The sequence below is a fragment of the Pistacia vera genome, unplaced genomic scaffold, assembly GCF_008641045.1.
Source record: "Pistacia vera cultivar Batoury unplaced genomic scaffold, PisVer_v2 Contig298, whole genome shotgun sequence".
NCBI classification, from domain to species: domain Eukaryota; kingdom Viridiplantae; phylum Streptophyta; class Magnoliopsida; order Sapindales; family Anacardiaceae; genus Pistacia; species Pistacia vera.
Window position 1 is genome coordinate 767437 of NW_022196110.1, and position 13065 is coordinate 780501.

The following is a 13065-nucleotide window of genomic DNA, read 5'->3' on the forward strand; positions in this document are numbered from 1 at the left end:
AAAAAATGAAAATTTCAAAATTAATTTATTGTAGTAACAATATTAATAATTAATTTTAATTACTTGCCATCTGTCGACGGAGCCAAAAGATTATTAAATTATGCATGTGAGAAACTATAATAACCGACTTATATGGAGATAACTGATCAATATGACGATCGGTCGAATCTTTGGTTTAGTATTCATAAAAATTCCATGAAAATAAAATAAAAATAAACATGTATTTTAATGTAAAATAAATAATTAAAAGTTAAGAATCCATGATATTCTAAAAAGGTTAAAAAGGAAGCTTAAGAGAATTAATTGTATGAAGGGCTTTTATTGAATTTTCAAATCTCAGTGGAGGCCATGTAGTTCTAGAAAAGCATTCCTGTAAATTAATATTTCTCAACCACAAACTGCCATAAACATATATAATTCAAATTATATTTGTTTATTACGAATTATTTATTATTCATCAAATGAAATAAACATGTGCTTGACTCCATAACATTATTGGTTGTGTCTAGGATATATATGAGCCGAGCTGAGTTGAGTATCTCGATACTCGAGCTTTACCGAAGTAGCTTAATCTAGGAAAAGTAACACAAGTACAGCCTAGCCAAAGTAGAAAACTAAGCAAAATTAATGAAAAATCAAAGCTAGTGATTAGTTACTCCCTTTTAATATGTACGTTACAAATTTTATAATCTCTGTACCTGAGAATTACTAAAAGGGAAAAATTAAAACATATTTTCTTTTGTATTAAAATATGTATAAACTTATATTATAATGTTTATTAGAATCAGTTAACCAACCGTCACATTCTATATATAGCTAACCACTGACTACACTATTTGCAGCAGCTCCTCCTCTTGAGTTTAGGAAAAACATTGCACCATAATCATGTCTTTGACATGGACCTCACTTGCAATAGTCTTTGCTCTTTTCTTCTTGCTATAATCATTGAATTGGGAAAGAAGTACAAAGAGTAAAAGGTTACCTCCTGGTCCAAGAGGGTTCCCGATTTTCGGATGCGTTCATTTGTTAGGGAAGTTTCCGCACAGAGATTTTCATCAACTTTCCAAAAAATATGGCTACATCATGTTCCTACGCTTAGGCTTTATTCCAAAAATTGTCGTATCATCACCTCAAGCAGCTGAACAGTTTCTTAAGACTCATGATCTTGTTTTTGCTAGCAGGCCTCTTCTTTTGACTTCAAAGCATATTAATTATGGCCAAAAGAACCTCACCTTAGCTCAGTGTAGATCTTATTGGCGCACCGTGCGCAAGATATGCACCCTGGAACTTCTTACTAGTGTTAAGATCAATTCTTTCCAAGGTACGAGAAAAAAGGAGCTCAATCTCTTGATAGAATCGATAAAAGCGGGTGCTGCTGCTGGTCTTGCTGTTGATTTAAGTACCAAGGTCTCGTTTCTTAATGCAGAAATGAGTTGTAGAATGGTGTTTGGGAAGAAATATGCAGATGAGGAGTTTGATGAGAGGGGATTCAAAGCAATGATCCAAGAGGTTATGGTTTCACTAGCCACTTCTAACTTGGGTGATTACATTCCTCAAATTTCTTCACTTGATCTGCAGGGGTTGACCAAGCGAATGAAGGCGGTTTCCAAGGTGTTTGATGCCTTTTTTGAAAAGATTATGTTCAATCCAAGGATGAAAAAAGAACCAAGGACTTTGTTGATGTCATGTTGAGCTTCTTGGGATCAGAAGAAACCGAATACAAAATTGATCGAGAGCATATCAAAGCCATAATCATGGTAATTTTTGTTTGACTTTGTATTCTTTGTTGATTTTGTTTAATCATTCAAAGTATATACATTAATCCAAAAGGCTCAAAATTTATGTAAAAAATAATAATAATGATATCCCATGATCCTTTGGTAATATTTAATTCTTTTTCATTAATTGATAATTTTATAAAAGAGTAAAGAAATACAACCTAAAGACGAGAAAAACCTGAAACAAAGCTACCCTGGAACAAACGAGGAAAAGCTCACCCCAATAGAACAAAGAGACTAAGGATATGCAATCCTTTAACAGGAAAAAAAAATAAAAATAAAAAAATAAAAAAAATAAAAATCAGCCCACTCCCTAATTAAACTAACTAGGGAGGCTTTTTACAAGCCCTCACCCAAGCCAGAGCTCAAAAAACTGCCCAAAGCCCCAAGGGCACCCAACCAAACAAAAGATACAAATATCCCAAGCTTGCTAAAAAGCAAATTCAGCAGGCAGAAACAACCCAGCGACCGAAACAGCCAGCAGCAGATCACCAGCAAAAGGAGACGACCCAGCAGATGGAAGAAGCCCGGCAGCAGCGCACCAGAAGGGGAAGAAAAAAAACTCAGCAGCAGCGGACCCTGCAGAAGGACAAAACAGCCGTCAAAACCCAGCAACACCTACCTCACAGCGGCCCTCAAAACCGCCATCAACCTGCAAAAACTACCTGCACAGCACAGGAACTGCAGAAGACCAAATTGCCAGATCGTCACCTCCAAGATAGCGCAGCACAGCCCACAACTTCAAGAACAAATCAGCACAGCACAGACCCAATGCGTGTGAGACAGAAACCGCATCAACCTGCCAGCTTCTACGAGCCAGCCAGCCGAGAAATCAAGCATCCATCTCAGTGCAGAAGAAAAAAAACCACAAAGTCCCATCTGCCATATGTCCAAAGCCCAAAAACACCGCCCATGATAAGACCAACAAGCTGCCAGCCGAAAACCCATCAGCATGTTGGCACTAATCAAAACCCAGCACCCCAGATCACTCCACAACGCAACAAGGGGACCAAAAGGCCAAGACAAACCAGCTAAGCTCTCCGACCAACCGCTAGCATTGCGGTGGTTAGCCACGCACCAGATCAGACAAACAGCCCACAAGAAATAGGAGAAAGAGGCGCATGCAGCCCCAGTCCCCGTCGTACAGCACTAGGCTTTCCATAACCAACACCATCCCTTTCTGTACAAATTTACATAAACAGCATCACACAAAAGGCGGACAGCATAAGGATAGCAAACATAAACCCAATCAAATTGTATTTGCTGCTGCCCCACCTGGGCATGGGGGCACTTTCCATGCCCAAACTCAGCAGCACACCATAATCTCCCACCAAGGACACAGCCACAATTGCTGGTATCATAGTCATAACAGCACCACATCCTCAAAGAAGCACTTGGGACAGATGACTGATACCTGCAAAGAGTAACCCCAGCAAGGAAGCCCAAACAAATCTCAACCCACACCACGCCAAAGCGCTACCAAAAACAAGCAAAAGAAGACAAGGATCAGTTAGTTCCACTAGGCCTCTCCACTAAGCAGCTCCTAGGCAGGCCACGCCTCATAACTCTTCGGACCCGAGCATATCCTTAAATCTAAGCCCAAACGAGCCTCAACACTCTACAATATGATGTGCAACCCATTGGTGTTTAGCCATGCCCTTGAAGAATCGCTGGTTTCTTTTCTGCCATATACAGTACACAGCCGCCGCAAGCAGGAGACAACGGATGACTGTACTAATGTTTACTTTAAACTTTCTAACACACCAGGTAACGGTATATTCCAACCCACCGCCGGGATCTAAAATTACCCTTGACTGAACCATCCCTAAATAGTAGAAGAGAAGGGGCAATAGAAAAAAAAAGGTAGCGTTATGTGATTTTAAAGAAGAGATCAACCGAAAGATTGGCAAATTAGCTATTGAAGATAATAGATACATAGTATCAAAAAGATCATGTTTTTATTATTGTCATATATGCATGTCACAAGTTATGATGTGGAATGCTTTTATTAGTCGATCAAATTTAACATGATTTTAAATCAAATATTCATGAAAGTCATAATTCACATTTATCGAATTAACATGACAATGTAAAATCGCAGTTTGTAGCCACTATACAACTTCTTATTTAGTAGCTGTTATAAATTTTTATATCATATTGTGTAATGTTATAAATGTTCAGAAATATCTAAAGATTCATTTTTCTCTTTGGACTATTGGGGACAGGGTTACCTCTTCGGGTTGTAAGGTTTTTTTTTTCGGTAAAACGATAATTTTATTTTAAAAAAAATAAAAAATGAAAGAATACAAAGAGAAAAGGGTATTAAACCCCTACAAGAGCCGATCATTGGACAGCATTCTCGTTATAGATCTAAGAGAGATCATTCATTCGTTATACAAAAGTATCATATTGCGAAGCTTTCTAATTATAAATCGATTGAATCTAACATGTGACATACATGTTCTGCAAAAGTGTCCGAAATTGATTTGGGATCACCAAACCTGAGTGGACAACATGGCCGATACCATCTCTATAGTTTACGATGTAGACCCCGAAATAAAGTATGGACACTATACTTCATCATAAGCAATTTGTTCGTTTCCACCTCTATTAATAACAGACAAATTGTACGATCTAAATCGGAAACAGTGAAATGTGTGATTGAGAGGTGAGTACGGGTAGCGGGTAGAACCGGAACGGGGGTAAGAACCGGAACCGGAACCGGAAACTACCAGAACCTGCACTTGTGCGGGTAGGTTCCGGTTCAATTTTGGAACGCTACTGTGTGGTTCCGATTCCGGTTCTTACCCCCGGAGGAACCGGAACCGGAACTGGAACCTGTAAAAAGGGTACCCTGTTTGGAACCTGTAGGGGGTACCCTGTTTGGAAACTGTTTTGGAACCTGTTTGGAACTTGTTTTGGAACCTGTTTTGGAAATGTTTTAGAACCTGTTTGGAACTGTTTTGGAACCTGTTTGGAACCTATTTTGGAACCTGTTTTGGAAATTTGGAACCTGTTGGAACCTGTTTGGAACCTGTTTGGAACTATATTGGAACCTGTTTTTGGAACCTAGTTAGAACCTATTTTGGAACTGGGACTATAATGAAATATTTGTGAAATGTAAATAATGGGGAGTTTCTATTTTACATTAAAAAAAATTAAAATGGAAAAAGTTTAATTTTTAGAATAACCTAATTAAATAATATACGAATACAATTATTATTACATATAAATTACACCATATTAAAAGCTTTAATATATATATACTTAATATTAAAGTTTGATCAATTAAGTGAAAAATTGGAATTATGATCCAATTAAAAGTGTTACATTTTAATGTTATTAAAGAATTATTTTTGAATAAAATAGTATATTGATTGAGTAATAATATATTTAGTTATTTACTTCAATTATCAGGTTCTAAGTATATCTATAATAAATTAGAATTAATTAATTATAATGATAAATTGATAAACATTATAAATTTATTACTAGTTAAATACAACTTAATCAATTATAACATACATTATAGTTAAATGATTACTTAATTAATTATAATTTTATAAATTACTTAATTGATTTATAGTATAATTAATATATAGCATATTATATAATGATTACTACTGAATTAATTGACTTATTTAAACATTAGTACAAACTTATAATGATTAAAAATTAATTAATTATAATATCATTAAAAATTTATAGTGATATTTAATAGTTAATTCACCATAACATTACATTATAGTATGATTATATAATTAATTATAACATTATATAATTAAATAATTACTTAATTGATTAGAGTTATGTATATTTTTAAACATTAGTAATTACTAATTTGCTACATAAACATTAGCCTTTAGCAATACTTAATTAAATGTAAGAAATAATAATTATAACATTACCTTATAAAAATTCATCATATACATTAATTAAACATTATATTATAGTTAAATAATTACTCAATAAATTATAATATTATTATATTATTAATATATGATCACTTACTTAATTATAGCATTACATAGTTAAATGATTACATAATTACATAATTAGTTATGAATTTATAACATTACATTATAAACATTAGTAATTTACTATTTACTATATTATTACATTACTAATTAAAGATTAAAAATTTAATTAATTATAACATTATCTTATATATTTATAATATAATTACTTAATCAATTATAACATTCTATTATGAATATTAGTATATTAATCCAATAATTTGAAATTAATTAATTATAATATTAAATTATAGATTTATAGTGATATTTAATCATTATAACATTACATTATACTTTATAATATGATCATATAATAATATAACATTACATAATTAATAATTATTTAATGATTATGAGTATATGATTTATTTTAAACATTAGTAATTACTAATTTACTATATAAACATTAGCCAATACTAATTGAATGATAAGAAATTTATAATTATAACATTATCTTATAAACATTCATTATAAACATTAATTAGCATTCATTATAGTTAAATAATTACTCAATTAATTATAATATTATCATATTACATTATATTAGATCACTTACTATATAGTATTATATAGTTAATGATTACATAATTACTAATTAGTTATGAATTTATAACATTACATTATAAACATTAGTAATTTACTATACTATTACATTATTAATTAAACGATTAAAAATTTAATTAATTATAACATTATTTGTATATTTGTAATATGATTACTTAATCAATTATAACATTCCATTATAAACATTAGTATATTAATTAAATGATTTGAAATTTAATTAATTATAATATTAAATTATAGATTTGTAGTATGATTATTTAATTCATACATTATACTATTTATAATATGATCAATAATTATATAACATTAAATTAAATATTATTTAATTGATTAGAGTTATGATTTTTACTTTTAAACATTAGTAATACTAATTTACTACATAAACATTAGCACAATACTTAATAAATGATAAGAAATTCATTAATTATAACATTACCTTATAAACATTAATTAAGCATTACATTTTAGTTAAATAATTCTCAATTAAATTATAATATATCATATTACATTAATTATGATCATTACTTAATTATAGCATTATATAGTTAAATGATTACATAATTACTTAATTAGTTAGAATTATAACATTACATTATAAACATTAGTAATTACTATACTATTACATTACTTAATTTAAACGATTAAAAATTAATTAATTATAATATTACTTTGTATATTTGTAATAGATTACTAATCAATTATAAACTTCCATTATAAACATTAGTATATTAATTAAATGATTTGAAATTTAATTAATTATAATATTAAATTATAGATTTGTAGTATGATTACTTAATTCATTATAACATTACATTATATATTTATAATATGATCATATAATTAATATAACATACATAATTAAATAATTACTTAATTGTTATGACATTATATTATAAACATTAGTAATTTACTAATTTGCACAATATTTAATCGAATTATTATAATTTTATAATTAAACATTTATATAAATTATGGTAGATATTTAATTAATATAAACATATATTATAAACAATATATAATACTTAATTAAATGATTAACATTTAATTAATTATAATATCACATTATAATAAATAGTATTACTTATTAATTATAACATTACAATTACATTGTAGTTGATACATTAATATTAAACATTACAATTTAAATTGTAGTATGATCACTTATTTAATTATAACATTACTTGTTTCTAATATTAAATTTACTAATATATTTGGTATATTATAAATACCCAATTAACAATTATAACATTAAATTAATAAATTTATAAAATAATATAAACATTAATAATTTAAACTTATCAAAAGACCCTTGGCAAGTGGCAAATGGCAATGCTAGTAATTAGTATAAAGAATAGGGTACCTTTGTAATTTTACATTTACAATACAAACAAAGCAAAATGCCCCAATTCGATTAGGGTATCTCAAATTGACAAATTCAGAAATTCTCCTCCTCTCCATTCTCTCTGGCCTCTAAACTTGCCGTCTTCTTCTCTGTTTCCTTCTTTCGCCTATCCTTATCTCTTAAATTTATTTAAGTTATAGTAAAAAAATTTATTTAATGTTTTTACTTTTTGAAGCTACTAATTGCTTTCGTGTTTATTTGTAGAAATGATTGGACTTCAATCACTTGACGAAGGAACATCCATGCCTAATTTGGAGCATTAGACATGGGTCGTACTCATGTTATGCTTTTTGGGTTGTTTGTAGTTTTATAATTGTAGTGATTGAAATTAGTGGAAGAATAAAAACTGGTGATAGTTTCTAACTTTCTATATTGTTGTTTGTTTAAATGATTTTGGTGAAGTTATTTTATGTGAATTGTGATGAATAATTGTTTGTGTTTTGGTTTTGATTGACGAATTTTATGTGAATTGTGATGAATTGATTGAATTCAAGCGTTGCTTAGAGATTACAGGTTATGAGTTACATTGGACACAAATGAATGAATAGCGAAAATTTGTTAGGGGTGTATTTGTAAACTTATAAGGTGTTTTTTTTATTTTTTAAACTAGTAGGGGGGTAATTGATTTTTTTACAGGGTACCCTGGAAAGGAACCGGAACCTGCATTTTAGGTTCCGGTTCCTTGAATTGAAGAACCTGTACTGTGCGGTTCCGATTTCGGTTCCTTTTTTTGGGAACCTGTACTGTGCGGTTCCGGTTCCGGTTCCCCGGAAAAGTACAGGGTACCCGGAACCGCTCACCCCTAGTACTGATTGTGGTGAGCTCTTGCAAAAAAAATCAAGAGCCGAAGTAGGATTTGAGTGTATAAAACTAAGAGATGAGTGTGAATAGAATTCACTTGGGTTTGTTTTTAAACTTGAGTTTATCGTTGTTACTCTCTATTTTAGTCATCTGACTCACAATATCGTGAATGCAGGCATACTTGATCATGTCTTGGACATGGTTTGTGCTTGCACTTGCTCCACTCTTTGTCTTCCTGAAAAAATGGACAGCTAGAAATACAAATAATAAGAGATTACCTCCTGGTCCAAGAGGGTTCCCCATTTTAGGATGTATGCATTTGTTGGGGAAGTTTCCTCACAGAGATTTTCATCAATTTTCCAAAAAAATATGGCTCCATCATGTTCCTACGCTTAGGCTTTATTCCAACAATTGTCGTATCATCACCTCAAGCAGCTGAGCAGTTTCTTAAGACTCATGATCTTGTTTTTGCTAGCAGGCCTCATCTTTTGACTTCAAAGCATATTAATTATGGCCAAAAGAACCTCACCTTAGCTCAGTATGGATCTTATTGGCGCACCATGCGCAAGATGTGCACCCTGGAACTTCTTAGCAGTGTTAAGATCAATTCTTTCCAAGATATGAGAAAAGAGGAGCTCAATCTCTTGATAGAATCGATAAAAGCAGGTGCCGCTGCTGGTCTTGCTGTTGATTTAGTTCCAAGGTCTCGTCTCTTAATGCAGAAATGAGTTGTAGAATGGTGTTTGGGAAGAAATATGCAGATGAGGAGTTTGATGAGAGGGGATTCAAAGCAATAATCCAAGAGGTTATGGTTTCACTAGCCACTCCTAACTTGGGTGATTACATTCCTCAAATTGCTTCACTTGATCTCCAGGGGTTGACCAAGCGAATGAAGGCGGTTTCCAAGGTGTTTGATGCTTTTTTTGAAAAGATTATTGATAAGCATGTTCAATCCAAGGATGAAAAAAGAACCAAGGACTTTGTTGATGTCATGTTGAGCTTCTTGGGATCAGAAGAAACCAAATACAAAATTGATCGAGAGCATATCAAAGCCATAATCTTCGTAATTTTTGTTTCATTTTGGTGTCTTGAAATTCAGTTTATGTCGGTGTATTTCTAAATCTGAAAATTGTCTTTTGTTTCCATGGATATGATCAGGATATGATTGCAGCTGCAGTGGACACTTCAGCAACCACCGTCGAGTGGACACTTTCAGAACTCATGAAGCATCCTGAAACAATGAAGAGAGTACAGAAAGAATTGGAAAATGTTGTGGGACTAGACAGGATGATTGAAGAATCAGATTTGGAAAGCCTGGAATACTTGGATATGGTTGTGAAAGAAACCTTGAGGCTCTATCCTGTGGCTCCTTTGTTACTCCCTCATGAATCCATGGAAGATTGCACGGTAAACAGCTTCCACATACCAAAAAAATCACGCATTTTAATAAACATATGGGCGATTGGAAGAGATCCTGAAGCTTGGACTGATCCTGAGAAGTTTTTCCCAGAAAGGTTTGTTGGGAGTAAAATCGATCTTCGTGGCCGTGACTTTTGAACGAAATAGAGAAGCAACAGGAACAAAATAATAATAATTAAACAAAACAAACAGTAAACAAAGAAAATAATACGCGCGATTTACCCTGGTTCACCCAATGTGGGCTACGTCCAGCTGAGTCAATATTATTGCAATATGCCTCACCTCTCTCGTTTACAATGAATGAATTGTTCTCTCACTCATAACAAGAGAAAAGTATGTTTATTTACTAGGTTTAAGAGATTAAACCTAGTTTTACAAGAATTCCTATTCCTAAGCCCAACCCAAAAAGGAATTAATAACTTAAAAGGAAAAGCCCAAAACCGCCTACGGGCTCGGGGGCGCTGCCCCCGCGACCCCCGCCCACTGACCGGGCAGCGGGACCCCCGAGTGCGTCTCCGTTACCCATTAATGCTGAAGTAGTCGACAACTCCAACAACTTTCAGCTTCTTTCATTTGGTTCTGGCCGCAGAAGCTGCCCTGGAATGCAATTGGGACTCACTTTGGTGAGGATAGTGTTGGCACAACTTGTACATTGCTTTGATTGGGAGCTTCCTAATGGGATGTTGCCAAGTGAATTGGACATGACTGAGGAGTTCGGTCTTGTAACTCCTAGAGCCAAACATCTCTTGGCTATTCCTACTTATCGTCTTAACTGATGATAATGCGGCTAGAGCCTCTGGAAAAGAAGCCTCTTGTAGCTATTCCTACAGATCGCCTCAACAAATGATAATGTTGCTTGGGGCCTCTAAATAAATAATTGATCTTTAACTTAGAAATTGTTTTAAAAACCAAACCGTTCCTTGACTCTGTCAAGGGATTGGTTTTCGGGTTGATCTGTTTAATCGGTTGGACCGGTCGATCTAACCGGTATACAACAGACAAATCTCTAAATAATTTTTCAGTCCTTATAAGTTTAAAAACCCATAAATTTACACATAAATCCCTATATATTTGAAATAACTTGTACATGAGTATCTGTATATTTAAAATAACTTACCACTCTTATTATTAATTTTTTTTTTTCCTCCCCATCACTTTCATCTTTTCTTTTCTTTTCTCTCTCCCCATCAATTTCATTTTTCTCATTTTTTCTCTTTCTCCTCGTCACTTTCTTCTTCTACCCCTTTTCCCTTTTTGCCAATAATTTTTTTCTCTTTTCTCTTTCTTCTTCCTTCCTCTCTTTCTTCGTCTTCTCTTTTCGTTCTTCTAATCTTTCTTCCTTCCTCTATTCGTCTTCGTCTCCTCCTCTTTCTTCTAATCTTCTTCCTTCCTCTATTCTTCTTTGTCTCCTCTTCTCTTTCATTTTCTTTCCTCTCCCCTTACTTCTTCTTCTTTATATGATAGATTTTAGAGTAAGAAAATGAAATGAAATGAAAGAATGCTTACTGGCTTAATGAAATAGAGAATAAAACGATGCTACAAATCTGATTTAGGAATTAGGGATTAGATTAACCCAAAATAGTGAACCATTTTAAGCTCCAAACCAGTCAGACCGGCAGTTTTTACTGTTTCGACGGTCTATTAGCGGTCCAAAGCAGGTTTATGTTGTTTCCGGTTTTTACGTTAACTCGGATCGGAGGTAAGGCCGGGTCCCAGTCTAACCGGTCAGACCGGCCGGTCTGGTCCCGGTTTTAAAATAGAGTAATAGAATACCTGTGGAGAATTCAGTTGTATGATATTAATAAATCCTAGATATATAAATAAATGAACTTTTATGTCGGTTGATCAATTTTTCCCAAGGTTAGAAATGAGTTTTCACATAATCAAGTAGTGAGAAATTTCATTTCCTTCTGTGCATGTTGTATTCGTTTGGAGTTGCCATAAACTCAATCAAAAATAAGCGAAGGCAAATCAAATAAGCAAATAAATTAAGACAACCATAACCAAATCAAGATACTGAATCTTTTAACGTGAAAACCTTATAAGAAGAAAGGAAAAACAACAAGGTGACCACAAACCATGTACACATAAAATTGAATTGGCTCTTCCGCACCACAAAATTACCCTTTTTTTTTTTTTTTTTGGGTACTCCGAGTATGTCTGGGCGAGTTTGCACTTATCTCAATTAATCTTTTAAGGTCTTGAAATTAACGTTCTCCCAAGGTCTTGAAATTAACGGTCGGGTAAGCCTTTAATTGATATAAAAAAAATAAAAAAAATAAAAAAATATTTTTTAATATTTTTCTTCATAATTTTTTTTTGTACTCCATCATCCATATTTTTTTCTCTAGTTAGATTTCAGTCACGTTCTTCCTTTTCATAAAATCGAATTTGCTTTTCCTCATCCCTATTTTTCTCCGATTAGATTTCAGTAATTTGTTCTTCCTCTCTTTACAAAGTATCTTTATGCCAATCAACTTCAACTTCTACGAGGACTAAGAAAATAAAAGAAATATCAATTAGTTAAAATAAATTTTCTTTTTCATCGTTCTCGTATATATCATAAAATTAAATAGTAGCGTAGCTGTTAATAGAGAAGGAATTTAAACAGTTAATAGAAATATCCATCATTATTTCATTCCCATTGCTTGATTACATTTTTATTCCTTAAAAAAAAAAAAAAAATCATTATAATATAATTTCCAAACAAAGAATTTCAAACACTGATAAAGCTAGTTTTTTATATATGGGATAACTAAAAGAATAAATATCCTTTATATATATATATCTATATATATATGAAATGAATATGATCAGGACATGCTTGTAGCTACAGGGGATAGTTCAACTCCAGCTATTGAGTGGATACTTTCAGAACTTTTCTGTTATGCCTGAAAAAGTAGGGTTGACGCAAGGTCTAGTCAGCATGAAAAGTCAGAGCCTAGGTAGAATTGCAACCACTCAGACAAGGCCACATCGCGTGATGACATGAGCATCATACTTTTGTCAGAGCAGTGGGTGCATGTCAGACTGGCCAGAAGCTAGAGAGCTCCCACGTGTCCAATCTCTGCAGCAAATCGCGTAA

General features: G+C 32.6%; 1 pseudogene; it reads left to right on the forward strand.

Moving 5' to 3' along the window:
- Positions 1–885: 885 nt before the first annotated feature.
- On the forward strand, positions 886–10768 carry LOC116135339 (annotated as a pseudogene).
- The last annotated feature ends 2297 nt before the right edge of the window (positions 10769–13065 follow it).